This window comes from Saccopteryx bilineata, chromosome 3 (assembly GCF_036850765.1).
Source record: "Saccopteryx bilineata isolate mSacBil1 chromosome 3, mSacBil1_pri_phased_curated, whole genome shotgun sequence".
Lineage (NCBI taxonomy): Eukaryota > Metazoa > Chordata > Mammalia > Chiroptera > Emballonuridae > Saccopteryx > Saccopteryx bilineata.
Window position 1 is genome coordinate 245741746 of NC_089492.1, and position 13275 is coordinate 245755020.

General features: G+C 44.1%; 1 long non-coding RNA gene across 1 annotated transcript in view; it reads right to left on the reverse strand.

Annotated features, from left to right (window-relative positions):
* Positions 1–1987: 1987 nt before the first annotated feature.
* The window catches only part of LOC136329045 (uncharacterized), a 29974-nt gene continuing 18686 nt past the window's right edge, over positions 1988–13275 (reverse strand). Inside the window, exons 2-3 of the long non-coding RNA XR_010730142.1 lie at positions 4489–4702; positions 1988–2636 (exon numbers count right to left, since the gene is read on the reverse strand). This is a non-coding gene — a long non-coding RNA (uncharacterized lncRNA). The remainder of the gene's footprint in view (positions 2637–4488; positions 4703–13275) is intronic.

A 13275-nucleotide genomic window follows, 5' to 3' on the forward strand; every position in this document is an offset into this window, starting at 1 on the left:
GCGTGCAGGAGTTCCGGGTTCGATTCCCGGCCAGGGCACACAGGAGAAGCGCCCATTGCTTCTCCACCCCTCCCCCTCTCCTTCCTCTCTGTCTCTTTCTTCCTCTCCCCCAGCCAAGGCTCCATTGGAGCAAAGTTGGCCCGGGCACTGAGGATGGCTCTGTGGCCTCTGCCTCAGGCGCTAGAGTGGCTCTGGTTGCAACAGAGCAACGCCCCAGAGGGGCAGAGCATCGCCCCCTGGTGGGCATGCCGGGTGGATCCCGGTCGGGCACATGTGGGAGTCTGTCTGACTGCCTCCCCGTTTCCAGTTTTGGAAAAATGAAAACAAACAAACAAAAAAAGCATTTTTTATGTTACATTTTCTGAGTTATGCTTTTGAAAAATCATAAAAAAGAGGGGTTAAAAAACAACAAAAAAGTTATCTTTTTATATATATCAATATATAGATACATTCTTAGTAAGATTTAGTAAACTCGGCAGGTCCTGGGGCGAATGTGTTAAGATTTTTTGTTCTTGTGTTTATGAGAAACATGAGCCTTGTGTATCCTACCGATTTCTTCAATGTTTGGGCATATATTTGAAAGGCAAACTCTCATTTCCTTGTCAATACATTGAAGAATTCCTCTTTTTTTACTCTTAATTGTATTGAGGGTAGAAAATCCTAATTCACATAAATAGGATGTAGTAAAATCTTCAAAGCCTTTTTAGATATTGCCACATAGTCTTTTTTTTTTATAGAAATCCACAAGGCTTCAAGAATCAATTCCTTATGTTTAATCATCAATCCAAAACCCCCACCATACATATCATCTTAACTTTACACCAAACAAAGGATAGAAGAAACTTGCCTCCAGTTTTTCTGGGAGACGGGGGGGGGGGGGGGGGGGGGGGGAAGGCAGTCAGACAGACTCCCACATGCGCCCGACCGGGATCCACCCGGCATGCCCACCAGGGGGTGATGCTCTGCCCATCCAGGGCGTCGCTCTGTCACGACCAGAGCCATTCTAGCGCCTGAGGCAGAGGCCACAGAGCCATCCCCAGCGCCCGGGCCATCTTTGCTTCAATGGAGCCTTGGCTGTGGGAGGGGAAGAGAGAGACAGAGAGGAAGGAGGGGGGAGGGGTGGAGAAGCAGATGGGTGCCTCTCTTGTGTGCCCTGGCCGGTAATCAAACGTGGGACTTCTGCACACCAGGCCGATACTCTACCACTGAGCCAACCGGCCAGGGCCAGCTTTGCAGCCTTTTGTAACCTAGTTAGGCAAGTGAGGTGGGGGGGTTGGGCACTGTCAGCTTGCAGCCAATTCCCCACACCTCTGTCCCCCCAAAATCTAAACTCCAAAAACACTGTTGGTTTTCTGGTCCCCAACAGGCACATATTTCTCTGGAATATCATAGGGCAGTGGTCCCCAACCCCCGGGCCGCGGACTGGTACCGGTCTGTGGGCCATTTGGTAACGGTCCGCAGAGAAAGAATAAATAGCTTACATTATTTCCGTTTTATTTATATTTAAGTCTGAACGATGTTTTATTTTTTTAAAAAAATGACTAGGCCTGACCTGTGGTGGCGCAGTGGATAAAGCGTCGACCTGGAAATGCTGAGGTTGCTGGTTCGAAACCCTGGGCTTGTCTGGTCAAGGCACATATGGGAGTTGATGCTTCCAGCTCCTCCCCACCTTCTCTCTCTGTCTCTCTCTCCTCTCTCTCTCCCTCTCTGTCTCTCTCTCTCCCTTTCTCTCTCCTCTCCAAAATGAATAAAAAAAAATAAAAAAATGACCAGATTCCCTCTGTTACATCCGTCTAAGACTCACTCTTGATGCTTGTCTCAGTCACGTGATACATTTATCTGTCCCACCCTAAAGACTGGTCTGTGAAAATATTTTCTGACATTAAACTGGTCCGTGGCCCAAAAAAGGTTGGGGACCACTGCCATAGGGCATATCTGAAAATCTTCTAGGGCGCACCAGTGCGCTCTGACGCACTCTTTGAGAACCACTGGTCTAGTGGAAGGCAAAGGTCAAAGAGTCCATTTCAGGCTGAGGAATGAGCATGTACAAAACCTGCAAGCTTGGGAAAGAGCTTTTTTCACTTGGGTTCCTGCATTTGTTTCAGTGTGACTAGAGTGAGTGGTGTATTGGAGAAATTAAAGAAAGAGGAGGATGGGAAGATTGATAGAGGCTATTTATTATTCACTCATTGAGCAAATATTTATTCCAAGTTTAGTGCTATATAAACACTAGGGAAACAATAGTGAACAAAATTGATACAATCCCCTGCCCTTAAGGAATTTACATTCTAGTGAGATCATGATGGGGCTCCAGTGTCTATTAAGGTATCAGAAGGGAATATTGATTTCTGGGAACTTCTGGTGAAGTATATGATTGTCTAGCCACCAGGCGGTACACCTTTGGCTACGATCACCATGATACAGGGACTGTGATGCTTGCTTTTGCCATCAGGGCCCATCCTGACCAGGAAGAAGTCCATTCCTTTTTGGGTTAGCTGAGCAGGCTAAATGGCTTGTGACTTCCTAGGAGCTGCGTAGTACAGGCTCTCTCCAGCTTGTCCTCAGGCTACGAGACCTGTTGTGATCAAAGGCTTTTTCTCTTCTGGTTAAATTACCAATGAAGACGAGAGAATCACCTAAAATGATAAACAAAATGGAAGCTCCGTTTCTGGGGTAAAGAGGTCTGAGGGATTCCAGGAGGCCTTGTCAGGTTGTCCCCAGGTTAGAAGCTGTGTGGCCTAGTCAGTCAGAGAGGCTGGTTCCTATGCTTGGGAACTTGGCCTTTACCTCACTGTGGGCAAGTCACTTCTCCTTTCTGGACTAGTTTCTTCCTCCTTTAACCAGGAAGTTGGATTTATTCAACCTTGAGCAACAGAGCTCTTTTAATATTTCTATGAAGCCTGACCAGAGCATCAGCCTGGGACGCTGAGGACCCAGGTTGGAAACCCTAAGGTCGCCAGCTTGAGCACAGGTTCATCAGCTTGAGCGTGGGATCATAGACTTGACCCCAAGGTCACTGGCTTGAAGCCCAAGTTTGCTGGCTTAAGCCCAAGGTCACTGACTTGAACAAGGGGTCACTGGCTCGGCTGGAGCGTCCCGAGTCAAGGCACATATGAGAAAGCAATCGATGAACAACTAAGGTGCCACAATTATGAGTTGATGATTCTTATCTCTCTCCCTTCCTGTCTGTCCCTGTATGTCTTATTTGTCCATCTCTCTAAAAAAACCACAACTTTTTCTGTGAAACTCTGATATACAAGCCAGATAAAAGCAGTGATGCTGCAGTTAAGGCAAAGGTTAGGGTCTGGAATTTTACTTATTTTGACTCCCCTTGTCTTGCCTCCTACTCTCAGGATTTCTGCCACTACCAGAGATAGCACTGGAGTCATAGTAGAATTGAGTTTGAAATGATTGGATAAATTTCTTTTCTCTGATTGGTCTCCTCTGACTCCTGGGCTCAGGGTAGGGAATGAAGACAGCTGAAAAATTCTGTGATAATTTTAACATAATCTGAATTATCTAGATGACCTTTCTCCCCCTCTTCCTGATTTCCTGGTATAGACATGAGATTTCAGTGCCTCATTTGAATTTGTATTTATGACTGTGATAACACCATGAAAATATTTGAAATATTTCCCATTTTACTTTTCATGCAGTGTGTTTTCAAAACTGCAAAATCTGTAAAATCTTTTTTTTTTTTTTAACAGAGACAGAGAGAATCAGAGAGAGAGAGAGAGATAGGGACAGAAAGGGAGATAGATGAGAAGCATCAATTCTTCATTGTGGCACCTTAGTTGTTTACTAGTTGCTTTCTCACATGTGCCTTGACTGGGGGCTACAGCAGACCAAGTAACCCCTTGCTCAAGCCAGTGACCTTGGGCCCAAGCTGGTGAGCCCAAACCAGATGAAGCCAAGCTCAAGCTGGCGATCTTGGGGTCTTGTTGGGCAGATAAAATGTATTATGCTCACTTTGTTAAAAATGGCACTGCCCACGTGAGGCCGTCGCCCAGGTGATATTAATGTGTGTTGAGAATCCTTGTAGCCTGGGGCTTGGTTTTGGGATTAAGCCTTTCCCACCCTTTTTGATGTGGGGTGGTACAATCCAATCATGCCTCAGAGAAGTGACTTTGTATTAGAGACTTCCCTATTTTGTATATTGGATTAGAGGTTGTGAAGCTACAATATAAAATGGGGGCAGAACAGGAGCTTGCTCTTTTGGTTCCTGAGATTATCATTAGAGGAGAGAGGAGAGCAGAGAGCAGAAGGAGGCCACGTGGGGTAGGCCAGGAGAAGCAGCCAAGATGGCGGAGTGCTGAGTGAGAGGCCAGGTTGTGCAGTTTGACGCTAGAGAAGGAAGGAGATGGGGAACAGAGGTGAATAAGTCTGGTGAGCTAGAAACCTTTGATTCTAGGAAACTCAGATAAGTCAGTAGCTTTGTGAGCACTGAATGTGAGTGGGTTTTGGAGCCCAGTGTGTGTTTTTACTTGCCTGCCGGGTGCAAGCTAGAATTAAAGATGACAGCCCATCAGTTCTTGGCTCTGTTGTTTCTTTACCGACTGTCCGAATCCAATGCGAACCTGCATGGGCCAGGCTGCTTTGATAGTAGTGGCCCTGGCTGCTGGCTTTACAGGTCTGGAACCTGGGTCCTCCACATCCCAGTTCGACACTCTATCCATTGTGCCACTGCCTGGTCAGGCAAAATCTGTAAAATTTTTTAAGGGATGTATTTGTTAGAAGACAGTGGTATAGACAAGATAAGGATTTATTTCTCTCTCATATATCAAGTCTAGGTGGGTGATCCAGGGCTAGAATGATGGCTCCACAAACATCAGGACCCCAGCTCTTTCTATCATGTTGCTCTGTAGTCCTCAACATGGGCCTTCCATTTTGTGATCCAAGATGGCGGCCCCAGTTCTTAGTATTAAGTCTGCATTTCATCCACCAGGAAGGAGGAAAGGGAGAAACCTATTATTTTCTTTTAGGGGCAAAATGTTGCACACAATTTTTTTCTCACATTTTGCCACCCATAATTTGGTTATATGGCCACACATAGCTGCAAGGGAGGGTCAGAAATCTATTAGCTGGGTGGTCTTGTGACCAACTGAAACTTCTATTATTATGCAAAAAAGAGAATGGATAAAAGAACCACATGGAAATCTCTGTCACAAGAATCTAACCATTTCTCAAGTTTGAGAAGCACTAATTTCTATACTTCTCTCTATATATGAAATTCCATGAAGTTATTAGCATCTAAGGACTTCAAGCTAGACAGGAGCTCATGAGTTTAGCTAATCCAATCTCATTCACCAAATGATAAAAATATTATGGACCCATTTTACAGGTCAGGCAACTGGGAACCCAGAGAAGTTAAGTTGGTTTGCTCAGGGTGAACTAAGTCAATAGCAAAAGGAGAAGCTAATCTTATGTTGATAATCACAGGAGTGGTAGAATTCACGGGGAGCCTGAAGGGGCTTTTGTCCATGTTCTTTATAGTCCTACTCTCATGATGTCCTGGCTCTTCAGACGGTACCTTACCACTTATGCCACCATTGGGGATAAAGTAGACTTCTGCTCTGGGGATCAGGATACTCTGAAATGAGTATGAGCTTTGGCTGGTATTCAAGCCTTGTTCTGATTCATATTACTGAGATACCTTGGGTAAGGCATATCTCTCCTGGCTTGAGTTTCCTTAGTTTAAAAACAAGATAATCTCACAGGGTTCTTTCACCCTTCTTTTGAACTCTCCTCCTCCTCCTCCTCCCTTCCTCTCCCATTCTCCCTTTTTTTCCTTCCTTTTCCTTCTCCCTTCCTCCACTATTTATCCCTTCTCCTTTATTTCACTCTGGAGTGAATAAATGAAGGGACCTGATGTGGAACTTAGTATGTAAAAGTATAATTTCCTCTTCTTCCCTCTTTGCTCTTCTCTTTTCATTTTTTCTTTCTTTCTTTTTTTTTTCAGTGTCATATTATAAAGCCAGTAGCCATGGCCACTATCACAGCTGCCTGGCCCATGCAGGTTTGAGTTTGATTTGGACAGACGGTAATGAAACAATGGAGCCAAGAACTGGTGGGCCATTAGCTTTAATCCTAGCTTGTACCGGGTGGGCAAGAAATACACATAGTGGGAAAACACTTCCCTTTCCATTCAGGGCTCCCAAAGCCAATGACTTATCCGAGTTTCCTAGAATCAAAAGTTTCTAGCTCACCAGCCTTATATTCACCTCTGTTCCCCATCTCCTTCTCTCTGTTCTAATTCTGCACAAATTGGCTTCTCCTTCAGCACTCCACCATCTTAGCTGCTTCTCCTTTCCTCCACGGGGCCTTTCTCTGCTCTCCTCCAGCATGGGCTCCTCTGCCCCATTTTATAGTGTAGAAAATTAAAGCCTTTAAGCCAATATACAAATAAAGAGGTCTCTGATACAAAGCCACTTATCTGAGGCATAATGGGATTCCTTATAAGAGTGTACCACCCACTATCATGCAGTAGTCAAGGGTGTGGGGAAAAGTTTAGTCTTAAAACTAAGCCTTAGGCTATAACGACCCTGCCTGCTTACAGCCTGCCCCCCACACCCAATGCAAACTATAAGCGAGCAAACATATATATCATATTTACAAACTTATTTGACCAACACAAATGATTTTATATTGTCTTCTACCAGGCTTAATAATCACAGGACCCTGAAGACTGAATAAATATAGTAGTTGGTTGTTACTAGATTCTCTTTGGAAAATGCCCAGATATAGTCTGCCCCAACTAGTGAACTTCTACTTCCTTTTGACATTTTTTTTGCTTGCCTTTTTTTTCTTTTTAGACTTATAGGAGAACTACAGTATTTCTTGGGTTTCCCCCTCTGACAATCTCGTTGCTGGACCCTGACATGACTATTTCCCTCTTTCTTCTACATGACTTCTTAACTCTTGAAAATGTTTATGTAATCTCATGCTTACTGTGGAGTTTTCTTCCCTTGTCTTCAGCTCAAGTTTTCTATGAGCTCCTTGAGGACAGGGGATATACCCGTGGGTAGCGCTGCAATGATCCCAGGACCTGGCCATGAGGAGTGATTGGCAGTCTGTGCTAAATACATACCAACTATGTGATGATGAAAAATAGGTCAGGGGAGCATGAGTTTCCAGAAACCACTCTTTCCACCTTTACATTTTATGGATGTGAAAACCGAAGCCTGGTTGGAGATGAATTTCCTTTAATCCTTTGTTAGTCATTGTATTCATCTTGGTACCTAATAAGAGCAAAGGAGCCTGACCAGGTGGTGGCACAGTGGATAAAACATTGGACTGGGACACAGAGGACCCAGGTTCGAAAGCTCAAGGCCGCTGGCTGGAGGATGGACTCACCAGCTTGAGCCCAAAAGTCGCTGGCTTGAAGCCCAAGGTCATTGGCTTGAGCCCAAGGGTGCTGGCTTGAGAGTAAGGGGTCACTGGCTCTGCTATAAACCCCCGGGTCAAGGCACAGATGAGAAAGCAATCAATGAACAACTAAGGTGCTGCAATAAAGAATTGATGCTTCTCATCTTTCTCCCTTCTGGTCTGTCTGTCCTTATCTGTCCCTCTCTCTGTCTCTCTGTTTCTGTCACACACACACACACACACACACACACACACACACACACACACACACAGCAAAGTTGAGAAAGAAGGTGTGGAGGAAAGGAGGGAAAAAAGGATAAGAAAGAGGGAGGTGGGAAGAAGGTGGGAAATCAGCATTTATTTGCATTAAAAGTACAAGTTTTTAAGTAAATGCTGTCTCAATCTTGAGAACACACACGTGAGATAAATGTTATATCCTGTCTTGCAGAGGAGAAATCGAAAGGTGAAGTCACTTGTCCAAGTTCCCACAGTGCATACGGAACAGAAAGAGAAACTGAAACAAGGTCTTTGAAGCCAAGGCCACACTTTTGTTCTTGAACCATGGGTCAGAGTTACTGACATAGTCAAGTGTGAGAATTAAATGGACTGTGGAGGAACCTAGATCAAGAGATTTCTTTGAATAATGGCAATAGTAAAGCTCAATAAGGTCATTTCATGTCTCTGAGCCTCAGTTTCCTTCTCTGTAATGAAGGTTGACTTCTGTGAGTGTTGACTCAATCTAACTTTCCCTGTTTTTCTTAACCATCAGTGTGAGCTATTTAAAAATGATAGATTCTTCCAGGAGGAGCAATATCTCTTTTGCTGGAATCCTCACGGTCAGGCCAAGCATGCTTATTTGGGATTTTTGATGGGATTTCTCTTAATTGATTGGGGTGAAGAGTTCAGAGCTAAGTTGGGGATTGGCTTTTCAGCTCCAAGCTAGAAGAGATTGGGGCCTGACATAATTTGAGGTTATCTCATTGTGGCTGTTCCTGTCCTCTCTTAAACAGCTGACTGAAGAGCATTCAGCACCCAGGATTACTCTCTGCTCCCTGGAGTAATGAATAAATATGCTGTTTTGGTTACTAAAGAAATGATGTCAAATTTCTGGGGCTTTCCTATTTTAACTTTTCCCACTGCCTGGAGGGTTTTGGGTTTTCTTTTCTTTTTCTTTCTTTCTTTCTTTCTTTCTTTCTTTCTTTCTTTCTTTCTTTCTTTCTTTCTTCCTTCCTTCCTTCCTTCCTTCCTTCCTCCCTCCCTCCCTCCCTCCCTCCCTCCCTTCCTCCCTCCCTCCTTCTCTGCCTCCTTCCCTTCCTTCCTTCTTTCTTTCTTTCTTGTCTGTTTGTCTCTCCTTCTCTCTTTCTTTGCCCTCTTGTCTTCCTCACTCCCTCCTCTATTTTTATTATTTTATTAAGTGAGAGGCAGGAAGGCAGAGACAGACTCCTGCATGCGCCCAGACCAGGATCCACCTGGCAAGCCCCTACAAGGTGATGCTCTGCCCCTCTGGGGCTGCTGCTCCATTGCTCAGCAACCGAGCTATTTTAGTGCCTGAGGCCGAGGTTATGGAGCCATCCTCAGTCCTTGGAGCCAACTTTGCTCAAACCATATGAGCCATGGCTGTGAGAGGGGAAGAGAGAGAGAGGGAGAGAGGGAGAAGGGTGGAGGGGTGGAGAAGCAGGTGGTCACTTCTCCTGTGTGCCCTGATTGGAAATCAAACCTGGGACTTCCACACACTGGGCTGACGCTCTACTGTTGAGCCAACCAGCCAGGCCCCCTTATTTCCTTCCTTTTCCCTCCCTCTCTCTCTTCCTCCTACACACTTTATTATTCTAGGTTTAAAAACATTTAGGACAATCAAACGTTTTGAATTATAATGCTCTTCAGAGTCTAGTTAAAAGTGATTTTATGTCTTTGAATCATTTGTATTTTCTGTTTATTATTAATTTGACTAAGATTCATTAACAATAGCAATAGTTACAATTGCAATAGCTTTTTGCTGGATACTTTCTGCAAGCACTATTCTGTCAGGTACTGCAAGGTACTATGTTCTGTCAATCAGCAAATATTTATTAAGCATTCAGCAATTTCCAGGTACCATCATGAAATACTGGGGGTTCAGCAGAAACCAAGGCTGTCTCTTTCTTCATGGAATTTACATTGTAGTGGGAAACACATACAATTAGCAAGTAAACAACTATTCTTTTTTTTTTTTTATTACAGAGACAGAGAGTCAGAAGAGAAGGCTAGATAGGGAGAGACAGACAGGAATGGAGAGAGATGAGAAGCAGCAATCATCATTTTTTCATTGTGACATCTTAGTTGTTCATTGATTGCTTTCTCATATGTGCCTTGACCATGGGGCTACAGCAGACCGAGTAACCCCTTGCTCAAGCCAGCGAACTTGGGTTCAAGCTGGTGAGCTTTGCTCAAACCAGATGAGCTCGCGCTCAAGCTGGCCACCTCGGGGTCTCGAACCTGGGTCCTCCTCATCCCAGTCCAACACTCTATCCACTGTGCCACTGCCTGGTCAGGCACAAGTAAACAACTATGTAACATATTTTCAAGATATCTAAGTATATCTTCAGAACAACTCATATTCTACATGCAGAAGCACTGAGCTTCAGGTAGTGATGTTATCTGTCCAAAATGAGATGAAAAGTTCCAGTGCAGCCCAGCCTGAGGTCTTTCTAGTGCCTAATGTAACCCCAAATTCCCAGAGGTATGGAAAAGGAGAGAGACTTTATTCAGGTGAAACAGTTTACAAACAGGAGAGCCAAGGCCTCGGTGGAAACTGAAAGTACACTTCACCAAGACAAAGGAGATCCCTCCTTTCGCAAAGAAAGTTCCTGCCCAGGTTCGTTCCCAATTGGTTCAATTTTATACAAATGAAGTTTCCAAATTTGTATAGTTCTGATTGGGCTGAATCGTGCTGTTTATTGATTGGTATCATGGATTCTGATTGATTATTATCAAACAATTCTGTTTGGTATAGATGCAAATGAGAATATTATTGTGTAGTTCTGATTGGACTGGGCAGGTCTCAGTCCATTGATCAAAAGACAAAAGCAAGGATTCCCTGCAGTGGTTGATTGAGACAGTGTAACCAAGCCGACCATAGTGTATGAAGCCAAGAGTTCAGTCGATGTTTCCCCCTGGTATACAGAAGATATGAGGAGCCCTTGTCAGCAAATGACCACTAGACTCTTATTATTTCTAAAATGTGGGTCCTTGGTTGACCAAGCCCTTTTCCTCAGATAAAGTCCTTGTTGGGGTTCACATCAAATGGATCTTCTTCCTCAGGGCCTACACTAAGACATTTTTTATGAGCCCAGAAACAGATAAACTGTGAAACTATAAAGCTTAAGTTTCAGGGCCCCTCACTTGAATGAGCCTTTTCTAATTCACTTCATACCTAATGTTTTATTCTCTTCTTAGTGAGGGGCTAGCACATTTTATAAACCTCAGGCCTCACAAAACTTGGACAAGTCCTCATTGATATAAAGATTCAGAGATGATTCTAAGTTCCCTTGAGCACTCAGAAGCCAGTGGAGGACACAGACATGAAGACAAATCATAAAAATACACAGAGATAAGAGCTACAATGGAGATGTTATGGCCTGAATTGTGTCCCTTTCCCCAAATCCATATGTTGAAGCCCCAGCCTTCAATGTGACTGTATTTGGAGATACAAGAGAGCCTTTAAGGGGGTAATTAAGGTTAAATGAGGTCATAAGGATGGGATTTTAATCCCATGGGATTGATGTTCTTATAGAAAGAGGGAGAGGGGTTCTTCGCTATGCAAAGGAAAGAAAGGTCATGTGAGGACACAGGGATAAGGCAGCTGTCTATAAGCCAGAAGAGCTCTCACCAGGAACTGAAGCTCTCGCTGACACCTTGAACTTGAACTTCTAACCTTCAGAACTGTGAGAAAATTTTTGTTGTTGAAGTCACCTACTCTGTGGTATTTCGTTAGTCTGAGCAGACTAGTACAGGAGGGATGTCCAAGACTGATGGATTTGAGAATGAGAAGCATTCCAGGCATAGGAAACTGTCCAAGTAAATGTGTAGAGCAGGGGTCTTCAAACTTTTTACACAAGGGGCCAGTTCACTGTCCCTCAGACCGTTGGAGGGCCGGACTATAAAAAAAACTATGAACAAATCCCTATGCACACTGCACATATCTTATTTTAAAGTAAAAAAACAAAACGGGAACAAATACAATATTTAAAATAAAGAACAAGTAAATTTAAATCAACAAACTGACCAGCATTTCAGTGGGAACTACGGGCCTGCTTTTGGCTAATGAGATGGTCAATGTGCTCCTCTCACTGACCACCAATGAAAGAGGTGCCCCTTCCGGAAGTGCGGTGGGGGCCGGATAAATGGCCTCAGGGGGCCACAAGTGGCCCGCGGGCGGGCCGTAGTTTGGGGACCCCTGGTGTAGAGACTCAAAAGAACACAAAAAGATCAGTAGAACTGTAAATAATACTTGTGCACTCTTGTGGAGTATAAAGGCAGGACTAAGTAAGGACAGGTGATGGGGAGGACATCACAAAAGGTATTGTATGGCAGGTGAAAGACTTTGGGTTTTATCTGATAGGTGGTGGAGGAGTGCCCTTGGTTTGTTAAAACCAACATAGTGGCAGCATGAAGGAGAAAGATAGATGGTAGGGAGGAGGACTAGTTCAACAACTAATGCAATAACCTAGGAAACAAAGGGTGTGGCTCTGAACTTAGTAAGTGGGGATGGAGAGAGGAGTGTGTTTCAAAACTGGAATGGGACCATGGGGATCAGAGAAGGAGGAGCTAGAACCACACATGGGTTTCTCCTTTGGTGCCTGGGTAAACATACTGGGAATATTCTCATCATGTCTAGAGTGACTTGAATATAAACCATAGATTTAATTTACATGTGCGAAACAGGTTTTGGAATTTTTATATTTCAAAGAAGTATCAGGCACTGTGTATAAGTGTTCTAGAGCTGCAGGTTAACTGCCTGCTCTACCATCTGGGAATCAGCAGAGTGGGAAGATGGTGTCTGGAGGGCGTGGGAGAAGGCTTGCTGGCAGGCTTCGGCACCAACATCGCACTTCTTTTTTTTTATTTATTTTATTTTATTTTATTTTATATATAAATAAATTTTTATTTTAATGGGGTGACATCAATAAATCAGGGTACATACATTCAAAGAAAACATTTCCAGGTTATCTTGTCATTTAGTTATGTTGCATACCCATCACCCAAAGAGAGATCGTCCTCTGCCACCCTCTATCCAGTTCTCTCTGTACCCCTCCCCCTCCCCTCCCCCTTTCCCTCCTTCCCTCCCCCCACCCCCCATAGCCACCACACTCCTGTTCATGCCTCTCAGTCTCGCTTTTATGTCCCACTAATGTATGGAATCCTGCAGTTCCTGTTTTTTTCTGATTCGCTTATTTCACTCCGCACAATGCTACCAAGACTCCACCATTCCGCTATAAGTGATCCAATGTCACCATTTCTCCTATCTGAATAATATATCATGGTGTATATGTGCCCCATCTTCTTCATCTAGTCCTCTATTTTTTTTTACAGTGATTAAAAGCCTTTAAGCAAACTCTTGGCCAATACAGCAAGAATCCATAAATGAGTAGTGTCCTTAACATGTTCCCCAAGTCCAAGTTGGCCCCCTCACCATGCCAAATCGCTGAAAAATGCAACCCAACCACAGTTCAGTCTGTTAGGATCTGTCACAGGGAGCAGGAGTCCAGGAAAGTTCCCCACAGGAAAAGTCCGTATGGCTCTGGAATTGTCACCATTCTATACTTTGCAGCTCATGTCCAAGTCCCAATGACCGCTGCTTCTAGCTGGTAATGATTCAGGTAGACTGGAAAAAGCCATTTGCAGCATGCGTGGATATGGAGCTTCTGTTCT